The sequence below is a fragment of the Hyaena hyaena genome, unplaced genomic scaffold (assembly GCF_003009895.1).
Source record: "Hyaena hyaena isolate Hyena2069 unplaced genomic scaffold, ASM300989v1 scaffold_971, whole genome shotgun sequence".
In the NCBI taxonomy this organism is placed as follows: domain Eukaryota; kingdom Metazoa; phylum Chordata; class Mammalia; order Carnivora; family Hyaenidae; genus Hyaena; species Hyaena hyaena.
In genome coordinates, this window is record NW_024081604.1 from 308758 (window position 1) to 322898 (window position 14141).

Here is a 14141-nt window from a genome sequence, read left to right on the forward strand (position 1 = left end):
GTGTGTGTGCGCGTGCATACTGCCTTTATATATTTCAGCATTTAAAAAAAATCTTTTAATGTTTTTTTAATTTTTGAGAGAGAGAGCAAGCACAAGTGTGGGAGGGGCAGAGAGAGAGGGGGACACAGAATCCAAAGCAGGCTCCAGGCTCTGAGCTGTACAGAGCCCCAGGCAGGGCTCGAATTCACAAACCATGAGATCATGACCTGAGCTGAAGTTGGATGCTTAACCGACTGAGCCACCCAGGCACCTAAATAAAACATTTTAAGATAGGCTTTCTTGGGGCACCTGGGTGGCTCAGTCGGTTGAGCGTCTGACTCTTGATGTCATCTCAGGTCATGATCTCACTGTCTGTGAGTTCGAGCCTTGCATCGGGCTTCATGCTAACAGTGTGGAGCCTGCTTGGGAGTCTCTCTTCTCCTCCCCCACTCATGCTTACTCCCTCTCTCTTTCTCTCTCTCAAAATAAATAAATAAACTTAAAAAAAAAACAATTACTAAAATAAACTTTCTATCAAAAGTCTCTATATGTATGTGTATTTATGGGGGGGAGGGGGAGATGTACTTTAAGGAATTAGCTCATATGATTTTGGAGGCTGGCAAGTCCAAAATCAGCAATGCAGACTTTAGGCTGGAGAGCCAGGGAAGAGTTGTAGTTTGAGTTCAAAGATGGTTTGCTTGGCAGAATTTCCTCTTCTTCCTAGGTGGTCAGTCTTTTTCTATTAAACCCTTCAACTGATTGGATGAGGGCCACTCACATTATGGAGGTTAATCTGTTTACTCACTCTACTGATTTAAATGTTAATCTCATCCAAAACATACCTTCACAGAAACATCTGGACTGAATATCTGAGTACCATGGCCTAGCCAAATTGACACAAAATTAACCATCCCAGGCACCTAGGACCTTAATTTTTGCCTTTTCCTCTGCTGATTTGTTTTCCAATGGCTCCATACATGCTCCAACAGGGAGTTTATCATAATTTCTTTTCCTGACGGTGGGGATTATGACTGCTGTTCCAGAAGAAGCAGGAGAAGCAAACCGAAAATGGGGGGATTAAAATCTGACCCAAAAGCACAGGTCTCTCATTAGCCCAGGGAGGGATTATGCATCAACTGCCTTTGCCTGCCAGAGGTCTCTTGTTTCACATTCGTCTCCCTGTGAATGTCGCTTAGAAAACTGAGCTACTATGTCTGTCCAGTGAATACACACATTCATCCATTCTATGGGAGTTATATCCAGGAAATCTAGATTAAGCCGAGATCAAAACTGCCAGTGTAACCAACGGATTCGACTCACGATGTGGACGCAATAACTATGTCAGGGCACAATCACACTTTTCAAACATTATGATTCCAAAATTTGGACCTAATCAGAGTTCTTAAGTAATGGTGCACAGGGTGTTTTCCTTGCTTGGATAAATAAAAATCTACTTTAGAATCAAATCACCTTACAAATGCTACCTATGATTCCAAAATTGAAATTATTTTGGAAAAGAACAGCTGTTAAGCATTGGCTTTTAGCTGATCTAGATTGAGTGGTCAGAATGTCAGAGGATCCAGATCTCTAGAATTATTGGAAATGTGATCAATTTACTTGACCCCAAACATTTAAAAATAGTCTTTTGTGTCAAAAGTCTGCCGAACATGTGTTGTAGCCAGGAGGATTTTCTTATCAAAACCTCAGACTAGCATACAGTCTTTAAACTGAACTGGCATTTGAAAATAGTCAACAATTTCTGGTTCATCCCTCATGTCGGTTAGTCAATTTTTATACCTTTCATATAGAGGATCTATATCATTGATTAGATTGGATGGTTTATAGATTGGCTAGTCCTTTGAAATTTTAAGTGAATCTTTGAATAATAATTTCTGTTTTATCTATTCATATGTTAAACTATGCATCATCTTTATAATTGAGTTAAATTATCAACAACATAGCAGTAATGATCCACTTGTTAAAAAGATAACTAATTAATGACTTCAAAATTAATAATACTATCCTGATCTAAGTCCCAACAGCTGCTGTTGCCAGAGTGACACGTAGTGCCTGCTCCAAAGCAGAAAAATCACTCTTCCTCCTGACTGACTAAAAATATGCTTGAAATATTGAGCCCTTTTTCACAAAATAAAAGTTTTGTATGATATGTTTTTGTTCAATGTGAATTAAAACAAGGCATGTTTTAAAAGTTGTCATTAGAGGAGGGGCGCCTAGGTGACTCAGTCGGTTAAGTGTCTGACTTTGGCTCAGGCCATCTACCTCACAGTTCATGGGTTTGAGCCCCGTGTCGGGCTCTGAGCCTGGAGCCTGCTTCGGATTCTGTGTTTCCCTCTCTGTCTGCCCCTCCCCTGCTCGTGCTCTGTCTCTGTCTCAAAAAATGAATAAACTTTTTTTTAAAAATTGAAAAGTAAATAAAGAGAAATTGTCATTAAATTTTGGGGGGAAGAGAGGGTAAGGGGCAAACCAATAGATTGGGAAACTAACAATTCCCCTTAAGAATATTGGAGACTACCTGGTTGGAATATAAAACTACTTACAGTAAGTTCTTTCAGAGTCATAGAAAATTAACTTGGTGGTGGAATACAATGTGTCAAGATAATTTGTGAGGTACATGGCAAATAATTCTTTACTACAGGAAATAAGCTATACGGTTTGTAAAATTGTTCCCTCCCTTCTCCTCTGCCCCCACTTCTAAAGAGAAAGGCTTCTTTGCTCACTGAATCTGCTTTTGGAAACTCTGCCCCACTGTCTTACAGAATGAAGGTAAAGAGGGAATTTAAAAATTAATAGAAGCAAGAGAAACAGAGGTAATCTACATGATAAAGAACTGAGCCAGGCTTCAGGGAGGCAAGAAATCAAGAGTGAATCAGACTGGGTTTATAAGAGCCTTTGAGGACAGCTTGAGAGGGGAGACAGGAGTATCTATGGATGTTTTGGGAAAACTCATGGTAATAGAGATGAGGAAAAAGGATTTATTTTAGGGATATTTCCTGCGCTTCATAAATGGAGCTTTTTGGGGACATTTTCTAGAGAAGTGAAGATTAGATTGTTCCTCGATTATTTTGAATGCCAGACTGATGTTTCTCAGAATGTGATTCTAGGTAGAGAAAGAGCCACAGGGAGGCTCAGCTTTATTTAGGTTACATTACTAACAATAATAATGTGCATGTTTTTAATAAACTGGAGTAACTTGACTTTTATTCAGTTGCACTCATATGGGGTCATGAGTGGAGAGAAAAAGATAAATATCTCTTGCCAGAAATGACACAACCCATCATTAGCAGCTGGTATTGATGTCTCATTACTGTGCAAGTTTAGGTATACTGGAGCTTATAAATTGTAATCTTTTTTTTTAAACATTTATTCATTTTTGAAAGACAAACAGAGATAGAGTGTGAATTGGGGAGGGGCAGAGACAGAGGGAGACACAGAACCGGAAGCAGGCTCCAGGCTCTAAGCTGTCAGCACAGAGCCCAGTGCAGGGCTCCAATTCACGGACTGCAAGATCACAACCTGAGCTGAAGTTAGATGCTTAACCAGTTGAGCCACCCAGGCACCCGCTGTAATCTTTTTTAAATGTTACCTGCCTATTGTTTGTTATCTTCCTGATGGTAGTTTCACACAACTGGTATCAGACTCAGATAGAACTCATTTTTTAGTATAATGCACCATACTACTGCCAGTTAAATAAAAATCAACGAAAACTTAGTAAAATCAACACATCTTTCATGATCTTCTTTTTTCACCAGAGACACAGATATGTTAAAGGAAAATAATTTTCCTAGTAGACAAATGGTTTTTATCCATCTATTAAATTGCCATCAATCTTTTTTTTTTTTTTTTTTTAGTAAGCTCTATACCCAACTTGGGGCTTAAACACATGGCCCCAAGATCGACAGTCGCATGCTCTACCAACTGAGCCAGCCAGGCGCCCCGCCATCAATCTTTCTTGCATTAAATAGTTACATCATTACTTGCTTACATATCAGTATTCTCGTTTTTTGGTATCCAAAATGTGCTCCATGGACCAATAGCATAGGTATCTCCCACAAGCTTGTTAGATATGCAGAATCTTCGACTTCACTCACAGATATACTGAATCAGAATCTGCACTTGACTTGATGCCTGGGTGATTTATAATCATATTGGAATTTGGGAAGCACCCTTCTGGCTCACAGAAGTTCTTCAAGTGAAATCAGTGACTCTGTATTGGCATCACCTAGGATGTTTGTCAAATACACACTTCCTGAATCTTAACTGAGATCTAGTGACGCCTTTGAATACAAACTCTTAATAATAGTCTATGTAGTAGTGACGTGAATTAAACCTGGAGGTTCCAAGTGCTTTGCACTTTCGTGTATCGATATCCGTACCCATCTGCTGCTTTGTTTACATTTAGCTCTAAACCAATAGCCACGTGATTATTCGGTTTGTTGTACTTAGTGGGGATTTTTTACATTGCCCTGGGGTCTATTAGTACTCCCTCCTCCCTGAGATATCCAAAGATGGGCTCCTTACACCTGGAAAACTCTTTCTGGGCTGATCTTATGGGCTTTTCCTGTCTTACCATATTTCTATTCAATTTTGGGGGGTTTTCTACATCTTGAGTGTAAGAAGTCATTCCCCAGAGAACCATCTGGGGGCCTCCCTGTAGCTGATTCCTGGGGGTCTTTCAAGGGAGAGACTTTTTTTTACTTCCAAATAATGAAGCACCAAAGGCTCTCAGCCTAGTTTATGAGAGAAGGCAATTCAAGAGAAACTACAATACTTACTTCTAGTGCCTTCTCTGCCACCTATTAGCTATTGGCCTCAGGCAGATTATGTAACCTTTCTGAGCCTCCTTGCCTCATCTTTGAAATGAGGATAATACACCCGCCTGGAGGTTGGGCACTGCTCCAGCTCTCCTTTGAGATCCCTTCCAACTCTGAGGTCCATGATTTCATTATTCTGTCAAGTCAACATATATCATAGTAATCACCATTTTGTGTTTCTACACCCTTGACTTTTTTTTTAAATCTCTTTTTCCCCCTAATCCATCATCTCCTTGAAGTCATCCATGTGCACCTCTCCCTTATAACTATTTCTAGTAAAAATGGATTTAGAACAGTCTTATCAGAGAAATTTACTTTCATCCTAAGTTTAAAATATGCTTGTCTTTAAGATAATTAACCTGTCACATTCATTATCTATGTAAGTGGGTACTGGTGAAATGAATGGGTGTGGATAAAGAGCCATACTTGAGAAATTTAATAGTAGCCACTTAATTTAACTACACACTGAGCTCATCCAAAATGCACAAGAACAAAATAGTAAGGTGGAGCCTCAAAGATTTCACCTGTAGTGGGAAGACTTAGCAAATATCATTAGTGAATATCAAATATGCAAATTTCAATGAGCCACAGGAACCTGCAAACGGGGCAGATAACTCCTTTAAATTCCTGCCCATCAAAAATTCCCTGATCTTATCTGTGCTTGCTGAGTCTATTCTGACTTTTAAAAAACTCTATTTTCATACCCTTAACATTTCCCAGAGTAGAAGGACAAGTTGCTTGTTGAACTACAAAGAGATTTATCTAAGTGACCACCTACACTTCGAAGAATTCTTGTTAAACATTCCCTGAATGCTGCACTTAAGCCACTGTCATGCTACTCTGCTTATAAAAGACTTTGTTACACTGTTTCTCATTATATTTATATCTTGCTTTATAGATATATGGCTGCATGATGTATTCATTAAGAGCAGAAATACTGAAATCAGACAGACCTGGTTTTGAATCCTGGCTGACCTAACCAATTATCTTAAGTTTTCTCATCTGTAGTGATGTTAATAATACCTTCCTTAGGAAAATATTGAGGATTAGAGGAAATAACACATGTATATTATGGATTATGTGCCCTCTCTATACCAGGTATGATGTCAGTGCTCAGTATTTAGCAGGGAACTGGCCAGACAAGCCACTAGCTTTATTGAGACAACATTCTAGTGGCCTGTCACAGCTCCTGTCTCATAGTGATCACTAAACTATTGATGATGGTGATGATGGTGTTTTTATATTAAATACGTATTACTTTATCCAAAATGAAATATTAAACCCCAACTATCATTAAACATTTTCAATGCACAGCAATCAATACTTTGTATTTTGTACTAAGTACTTTGCCCATTGTTAACAGCTCCCATGTGAACTTTTCCAAACTCGGTTCCTGTATAAAGGAGCTAAAACCCTGACATACAAATAAGAAGCCCTGAAATTCCATCCAAAGGAAGAATTTAAAGTTGTGTTGAAATTGCCCAGAACACACTGAGGAGGGCACTTGTTGGGATGAGCATTGGGTGTTGTATAGAAACCAATTTGACAATAAATTATATTAAAAAAATAAATTTCTATGTAAAAATGCAAAAAAAGTTTCTATATTGAAATGCAAAATAAAAAAGAAGAAGAAATTGCCCAGAACTGGCAGTAAAGGGTGATGCTTCAGAGCATGAGCTCTGCAGACATTTTATTAGGTTTGATTACAAACTCTGACACTTGCTAGCTTAATGACCTTGGCCAAGTTACTTCATCTATCTGTGTTTCAATTTTCTCGTAGCAGTAACAACAGTTCCTACGTTAAGGAGTTCTGTGAAGATTAGAGTTAATCTTTGTAAGTCCCTTACAACAGCGCCTGGCACAAGGTAAGGACAAAACAAGTATTGTTATTATCGATGCCACAAAGCATTTATCACTGGTGTATGGAAAGAAACATGATATAACCAGAATGAACCTCACTTGGCTGGTATGGAGGAAAGAATTCAAAGTCTTGTGAATGTTTCTATGTTTGGTTACAGCAAATTGTATTCCATAGTCCAGTTACTGCTGGACTTCTCAGAGCATTTAGTGTGCTAATATGGAAGATCACTTCCCAAAAGGGAATACATTATTTCCCAAAATTATTTTACCAAAGTCTTGAAGATTTGGTGTCAAAGGAAATAAAGTTTCAGAAACAATGATAAGGTGGGGAGGGTGATGATCTTGGAAGGGACGGAAGTACTGCCCTCATTTTCCTCAAATGTGAAAAAAAGGGGGGTGGGGTGGGACTTGAACTGGGAAAGTGATCAGAAACTGGTCAGAGGAAAATAGGTAAAGGGAAGGGTCCCAGAGTGTGCTGGAGCCAGTTCATACTGACTTGTGAGAGTCAAGAGATAAATTTTCAAGAATTTTAAGAGCCAGTTTTTAAACACTCCTTTTAAAAACACCAACAACAAATAAACTTTTTTTCAGCTTTATTGAGGTATAATTGACAAATAGTATCGCAAGGTAGTTAAAGTATGCAACGTCATGATTTGCTGTTTGGACCCATTGCAGAAAGATTCCCCCCAATAAGTTATTAATATATCAATCATCCATCACCTGGAATGTTTATCTTGTGTGTGTGTGTGCGCGCGCGCGCACGTGCGTGTGAGAAAATTTAAGTTCTATTAGTAAAATTTCAATTTTAAAATACGATGTTATCAACTACAGTTACCATGTTATATATTTGATCTTCAGATCTTATTCATCTTATAACTAGAAGTTTATACCCTTTACCAACCTCTTCCTTTTTCCCCATCCCCCAGCCTCTGGCAACCACTTTTCTACTCTAAACAGAGCCATTACTAAAAAACAAATTATATAAACTTACAATTAATATGTAATGTTTCAATGAACAGAAGTTTTCAAAAGTACTTCCTAAATATTTACTGTATTTCTTGGTATCCATGTGTCTGAGGCTATTATATCTCTTGTATCCGAATGGTGGCAATACCGTCTCTTTCCAACTCTGTTCTGTGACCTCATGTTGGTAGCTTGAAATAAGTCATGGTAAGAGTATTTCCACCATGAAAACGGACAAATGCTGTGCATGAAGTCTTGATTGATTGTTTTGTAGATTGTCTATACTTAAGGATGCAGTGGAGAGATTGTTAATAACAAATTATACTCAAAGTATGTCACACCTTTGGTGGTGGATACATTGTCAATAACACAAAAAATTAAGGAAATACTCCTTCAGCACTCAAAATCCATTATCTGCTTCAGCAAAGAAGTCATCAACACCATTAATGATTAATGAGTGAGCTTCTGACCTACATCTTCATTATGCCACATTTGTCTTGTTCATTAACATGAGTGACAAAATCCCCCAACATTCATGTCAGAATTACTTGTATTTAGGACTGACAGTTTTGAAGGAGCCAGTTAGGTGACAGATAGACATGTAGGTGGATGAGAGTATCATTAGTGACAGTGACAGTAGTGTAGGCTTCCCCCAAAGTTATTTTATGCAGCAAATATTCAGTAATTTACTTTTGTCACTTTTTAAAAGGCCAAGAGCAACAATAATCTGAAAAAGAGTAGGATTGTGCTTAGGTAACTTATTTGGGGGGCTCCAAACGCATGCTGTTTTTCTCTCAAGATAACCTCCGTAATGGTTAAATTTATGTGTCAACTTGATTGGGTCATGGGATTCCCAGATAGCTGGTTATTTCTGGGGGTCTCTGAGGGTGTTTCTAAAAGAGATTAGCATTTGAATCAGTAGACCCAGTAAAGTAGTTTGCCTTCCCCTATGTGAGTAGGCATTATCCTGTCCATGAGAGCCTGAATAGAACAAAAAACAGAGGAGAGAAGGATTTCTTCTCTTACTGTCTTCTTGCTTGAGTTGGGACACCTTTTTAGCCCTTTGGACTGGAATGTATACCATCGATTCCTTTGGTTCTAAGCCTTTTAGGTTTGGAATGAATTCTACAAATTCCTGGGTCCTGAGTGTACAGATAGCAGATCATGGGACTTCTCAGCCTCGATAATAACACGAGCCAATTCCTCACCATACATATCATGTATATATAATTATACACACACACATATAAACACACACACACAGTTTTGTTTCTCTGGAGAACCCTAATACAATCCCCTTTCAGAATTGAGTCAAATTTCTTTTTTTTTTTTCAAATTTCTTTTATATGCTGAGTTATGAGACTATGTCAATTTTTCTGTCTGATATTTTTTCCAATTTAAGAAGTCATATTTTAAATTTACTAATATGGACCCACAAAGGAAGCTTATAGATTAAAAAATAAACTTGTAAACTTAGAATGTTTGATCTGAAGGGGACCTCAGAGATTATTTGATCCACTGCAGGTACCAGCCAGATTCACATTACACTTTCACTATGTGCTTTTATTTTATCTTGAGGAAGGTTAATGGACATCAGGGGGTTATTATACTCTTCTTTTCTTTTAGTTACGTCTAAAATTTGTCTTTATAAAGGAGACTGAAAGAAATAGAAGAAAATATATTTCCTAGAGAGGTTATGTTAAATTGCTTTTAGCAGCATTTGTCTACCCTAACTTTGGTCTTTGGACAGAGAGCCATTTGCCCATTTGGGAGGTGAAATTTAATGATGACAATTAACACTGTGTAAAAGTTTGCACACTTGCATACCTTCAAATCTTTTTTACACTAGCTGAAAGAGCTGACGACATTCTCTCCATGTCGTTTCCATGTCTCCACAAAACTCATTTTCTCACTTCTGCTTCACCCAGATATCTCATGGAGTTACATCCATGCCCAGGTTTCAGAAACCACAGGGGACCTCCCAACATTTGAGCCCATGACATTTATCATTCATTTTAGCTTGTAGCTTTTGTGATGACTAGTTTAATTTTGGGAAATTTGCCATCCCTCTTCCTCCATCTTGCCACCCCCCTCCAATATTAGTACATTGCCCTGTTTTTAATGATGTCTCAAGCATGTTCACCACTCATGATCCTTCTGTGAAATGTGTAGCAATACCTCTCTTAATGTTTCCCCCAACCGTCATTTTTATGCTAAGAGAACATGAGAGAAAATATTTGTGCTCTCTCATCATGTTCCATGGCCTTGCACCCAGACTCACATCCATAGAAAATTAAAGTTGATATTAAAGATGACTGGGTCTGGCGTTTTCAGAAGCATGTTATACAGGTTATTTTTAGGCATTTGGCAGAAAAAGGATTGCTTTACTGTAGGAATTCTGAGAACCCTTAAGGAGCTAATAGAGTTGTTATTTCGTAGAGGGTTAAAGAACACAGCATTTTCCAAATGTATGTGCTCAGGGAAATTTTTTTCCTAAACACCCTTTGGGATCTGTATTCCATGGAATATGCTTTGGTAATTAAAACCACCCTCATAATACAGAGAGGGGAAATAGGCTCTAGAAAGCAGCAGTGGCTTGCCCAGAATCCCTCAGATACATATGGTAGAATACAGATATATAGGGTGTATGTGGTTGACTAGAATGCTTGAGTTCTTTCTCTCATACTCTAGTTTTCTAGGTGTGGGTCCACCTTTCTTCTAATAATCATAGGCCATTTAAAACTAGTAAATCAGACATGGGTGACAGTCATGTAAGATTCATTCTGAGGCAAAATTTCTCTCCAGCCGTGAGCCTCTAAGACAAGACAAGGTGGTGCTTCCAAAATACCATGGCGGAATAGGCATAAGATAGACATTCCCTTCCAAAAGGGAGAAATAAGACAAAAAGAAGAAGTGATGGGTCCCAGTAAGTACAAAACACAACCAGGCAAACCTCATGAACTTTGTTCTCCAGGACCCACTGGGACAGATACCCCATGCTCTGGACCCAAGGGGCAAGGGTCTGCCCCCAAAGCTCTGCTGGGCAGAGGTTGGCCCCAGAGCTCTGGGAGGTCCCTCTTTGGGAAGGAGATGGTCTGGCTTGTTGAAAGTGGGGTAATGATGTGCCATTTTGAAACCAACGAGGCAGTCATCATGATCTCTGAATTCATTCTTCCCTTGTCTTGAACTCTAGCACATACGTTTGCAGCCAAATAGCTCAATAACCCAGTCCTATAAAATCTAAGAAGTCCCTTATGATCTCTCATCTCTTTCCTCTTCAGGTTAAACTGGCAATTTTCCTCCTGGGGTAGCTAATTAAGTCTGGGCTTCATGCCCCTATCCCTTATCAAAATGATGTTTGGCCATACATACCCTTAGTGTCTGTTCTTAACACATTTTTCTCATCTTTTACAATATGGATAGGATGAGAATTTTCCAAATCTTAAAATTCTTGTTCCTTTTGGCTTAACAATTTCATCTTTGGGTTAATTTCTCTCTTCTCAAATTTTACTATAGGCAGTCAGAAAGGGCAAGCTGCATCTTCAACACTTTGCCTGGAAGTCTCTCCAGCTAAATATCCAATTTCATCTCTCACAAGTTCTACCTTCCACAATACACTAGAACACGAACGTAATTTGGCCAAGTTCTTTACCAATGTATGACAAGGACCTCATTTTCTCCATTTTCCAATAAAAAGTTCCTCATTTCCATCTGAGACCTCATCAGAATAGTCTTTACCATCCCTATTTCTAACCACCATTCTGTTCATGATTATGTGTGCATTCTTTAAGAAGACTGAGGCTTTGCCAACAACACTCCTCTTTTTTTCTTCCTGAGATCTCACCAAAATTGGCCTTAATGGTCCACTTGCAGCAATGCAGGTTTTTTCCATCATTAAAACCCTTCTAGCCTCTACTTATCCACCCAGTTCAAAAACCACTTCCACATTCCTAGGCATTTGTTTCAGCCCCCCCCCCCCACACACACACTTCTTGGTACCAACTTCTCCTCCTCCTCCTCCTTCTTCTACTTCTTTTTGTGAGAAAGAGCAGGGGAGGTGCAGAGAGAAGGAGACAGAATCCCAAACAGGCTTTGCACTGATAGTGCACAGCCCACTGCAGGCTCAAACCCACAAACTGTGAAATCATGACCTGAGCTGAAACTAAGAGCCTGACAGTTAACAGACTGAGCCACCAAGGCACCCCTCTTGGTACCAATTTCTGTCCTAGTTCAAATTGCTATAACAAAATACCACAAACTGGGGAGCTTATCAACAACAGGACTTAATTTCTCACAGTTCTGAAGGCTGGAAGTCCAAGATCATGATTTCAGAACAGTAGAGTTCTGGTGACAGCCTTCTTCAGGGTTGCTGACTTCTTGCTGATCCTCACACAGTGGATAACAGAGGAAGAAGACAGGAAGTAAGCTCCTTAGTAACTGCTTATAAGGACACTATGCCATCTGGGGTGACACAGATGCAAGTGGGAGCCACCAGAAGTATTTAAAGAAGAGGTGGTTTGCACTTGCATTGAAAGGCTGGCTAGCGGGGTGGGGAGGGCACCTGTTTGGTTCAGTCAGTTAAGTGTCTGACTCTCGGTTTCTGCTCAGGTGCTCAGTTAGTGAGATCAAGCCCCATGTGGGGCTCTGTGCTGACAGCGTGGAGCCTCCTTGGGATTCTCTCTCCCTCTCTCTCCACCCCTTCCCTGCTCACTCACTCTTTCTATCTGTCTGTCTCAAATAAATAAATTAAATTAAATTAAATTAAATTAAATTAAAAGCCGACTGGGTGCAGCTGGAAAACTGATAGGAGGGTGTCAAGATTGGGGGCCAAGAGAAGGTGGAAGGCAGTGGAAGTTATTGTAAAAAGAGATCATTATGGCCATGCTAAGGGAGGGGCAGCATGGACAGGGAGAAGCAGAGACATTCCCCAGGTGGACTAACAGGATTTGGTGGGTGGTATGGTGGGAAAGGTAAGACAATGCAAGTCAAGGATGAGCTGGGTAGGATCACTCACTGAATAAGGGGTTCAGTGGGGAAAGATTTAAAGGAGGAGAAGTAAGAGTATTAATAGATATGCTAAGAAGAGATGTTATATTTCTTTTTATTTTTTTAACGTTGATTTGTTTTTGAGAGAAAAAGAGAGAGTGTGAGCAGGGGAGGAGCAGAGAGGAAGGCACGGAATCCGAAGCAGGCTCCAGGCTCTGAGCTGTCAACACAGAGCCTGATGCAGGGCTTAATCTCATGAACTGCAAGATTACCTGAGCTGAAGTAGGTCGCTCAACTGACTGAGCCACCAGGCACCCTGAGACTGTTGTATTTCTTTTCTTTTCTTTTTTTTTTTAATAGTTTATTTATTTCTAGGAGAGAGAGACAGCGTGAGCAGGGGAGGGTCAGAGAGACAGGGAGTCACAGACCGAAACAGGCTCCAGGCTCCGAGCTGGCAGTCAGCACAGAGCCCGACGCGGGGCTCGAACCCACAAACCGCGAGATCATGACCTAAGCGAAAGTCGGAAAGTCGGACGCTTAACCGACTAAGCCACCCAGGCGCCCCAGAGACTGTTGTATTTCTTAAGTTAGGACTCTGTATAAGCCAAAATGTAAAATGTATATTGAAGACGTATGTCGATGTCAAACAGTCCTATTATTGTTTGTCCCTACATATCAGTAGGGACTATAATGGTAGAGAATTCCTTTGAGATAAATTAGTAAAATTTGAAAATATACTTTACTCCTTTTCTAAAAATTCGTTATTTCTAATCCACAATTGCTACCACGTGTTACCTGGTTCTCCTGGTTTTAAATATATTTTTGATATAATAGAAGAGAAACTAAAATACAAAGGTATCAGAAAGAAGCAAGTAAAAATTCTGAGCTACAGATGGCCTGTATTTTCTAAGCATTGTACGCTTTCGTTTCATATTTCCAGATTGTTTTGTGCTCCTTTTAAAATATTTTTCTAACAGTTGGTAAAAATCTCCCCTGTGGGAATACCTACAATTATAGCAGCTGGTGTTTATAGCAAATGACAAGGCTGAATTAAACAATTATTATCTTCATTTCAGATGGTTTATAAAAACAATCAAACCCTTTTAAGAAAGCGCTGACTTTTAAAAGAGGCCCAACTAAATTTGTGTTCCTATATGTCTGCAGCTATGGTACTAATCTTAGGATCAAAATAAAATGCTACTAACATGGAAAAGTGATCCCCCAAAATTGTACAAAAGTTTAAACAGTTCATGCAAAACATACTCTGAAAATAAATTACATATTTAATGTGCTAGTTAAATCGACAAAAGTCTTGGGAATTTTCATAAAATAACTCTGAAATTCTTAGCTTTGAAAATCAGTAAGAACTCTTACCTTTCATAATCGAGTGAGGATACCAAAGACAATAGGAATCAACTTAAAAAGAAAAAGAAAAGGGGCGCCTGGATGGCTCAGTCGGTTGAGCAGCCAACTTCAGCTCAGGTCATGATCTCGCAGTTTTCGAGTTCAAGCCATGCATTG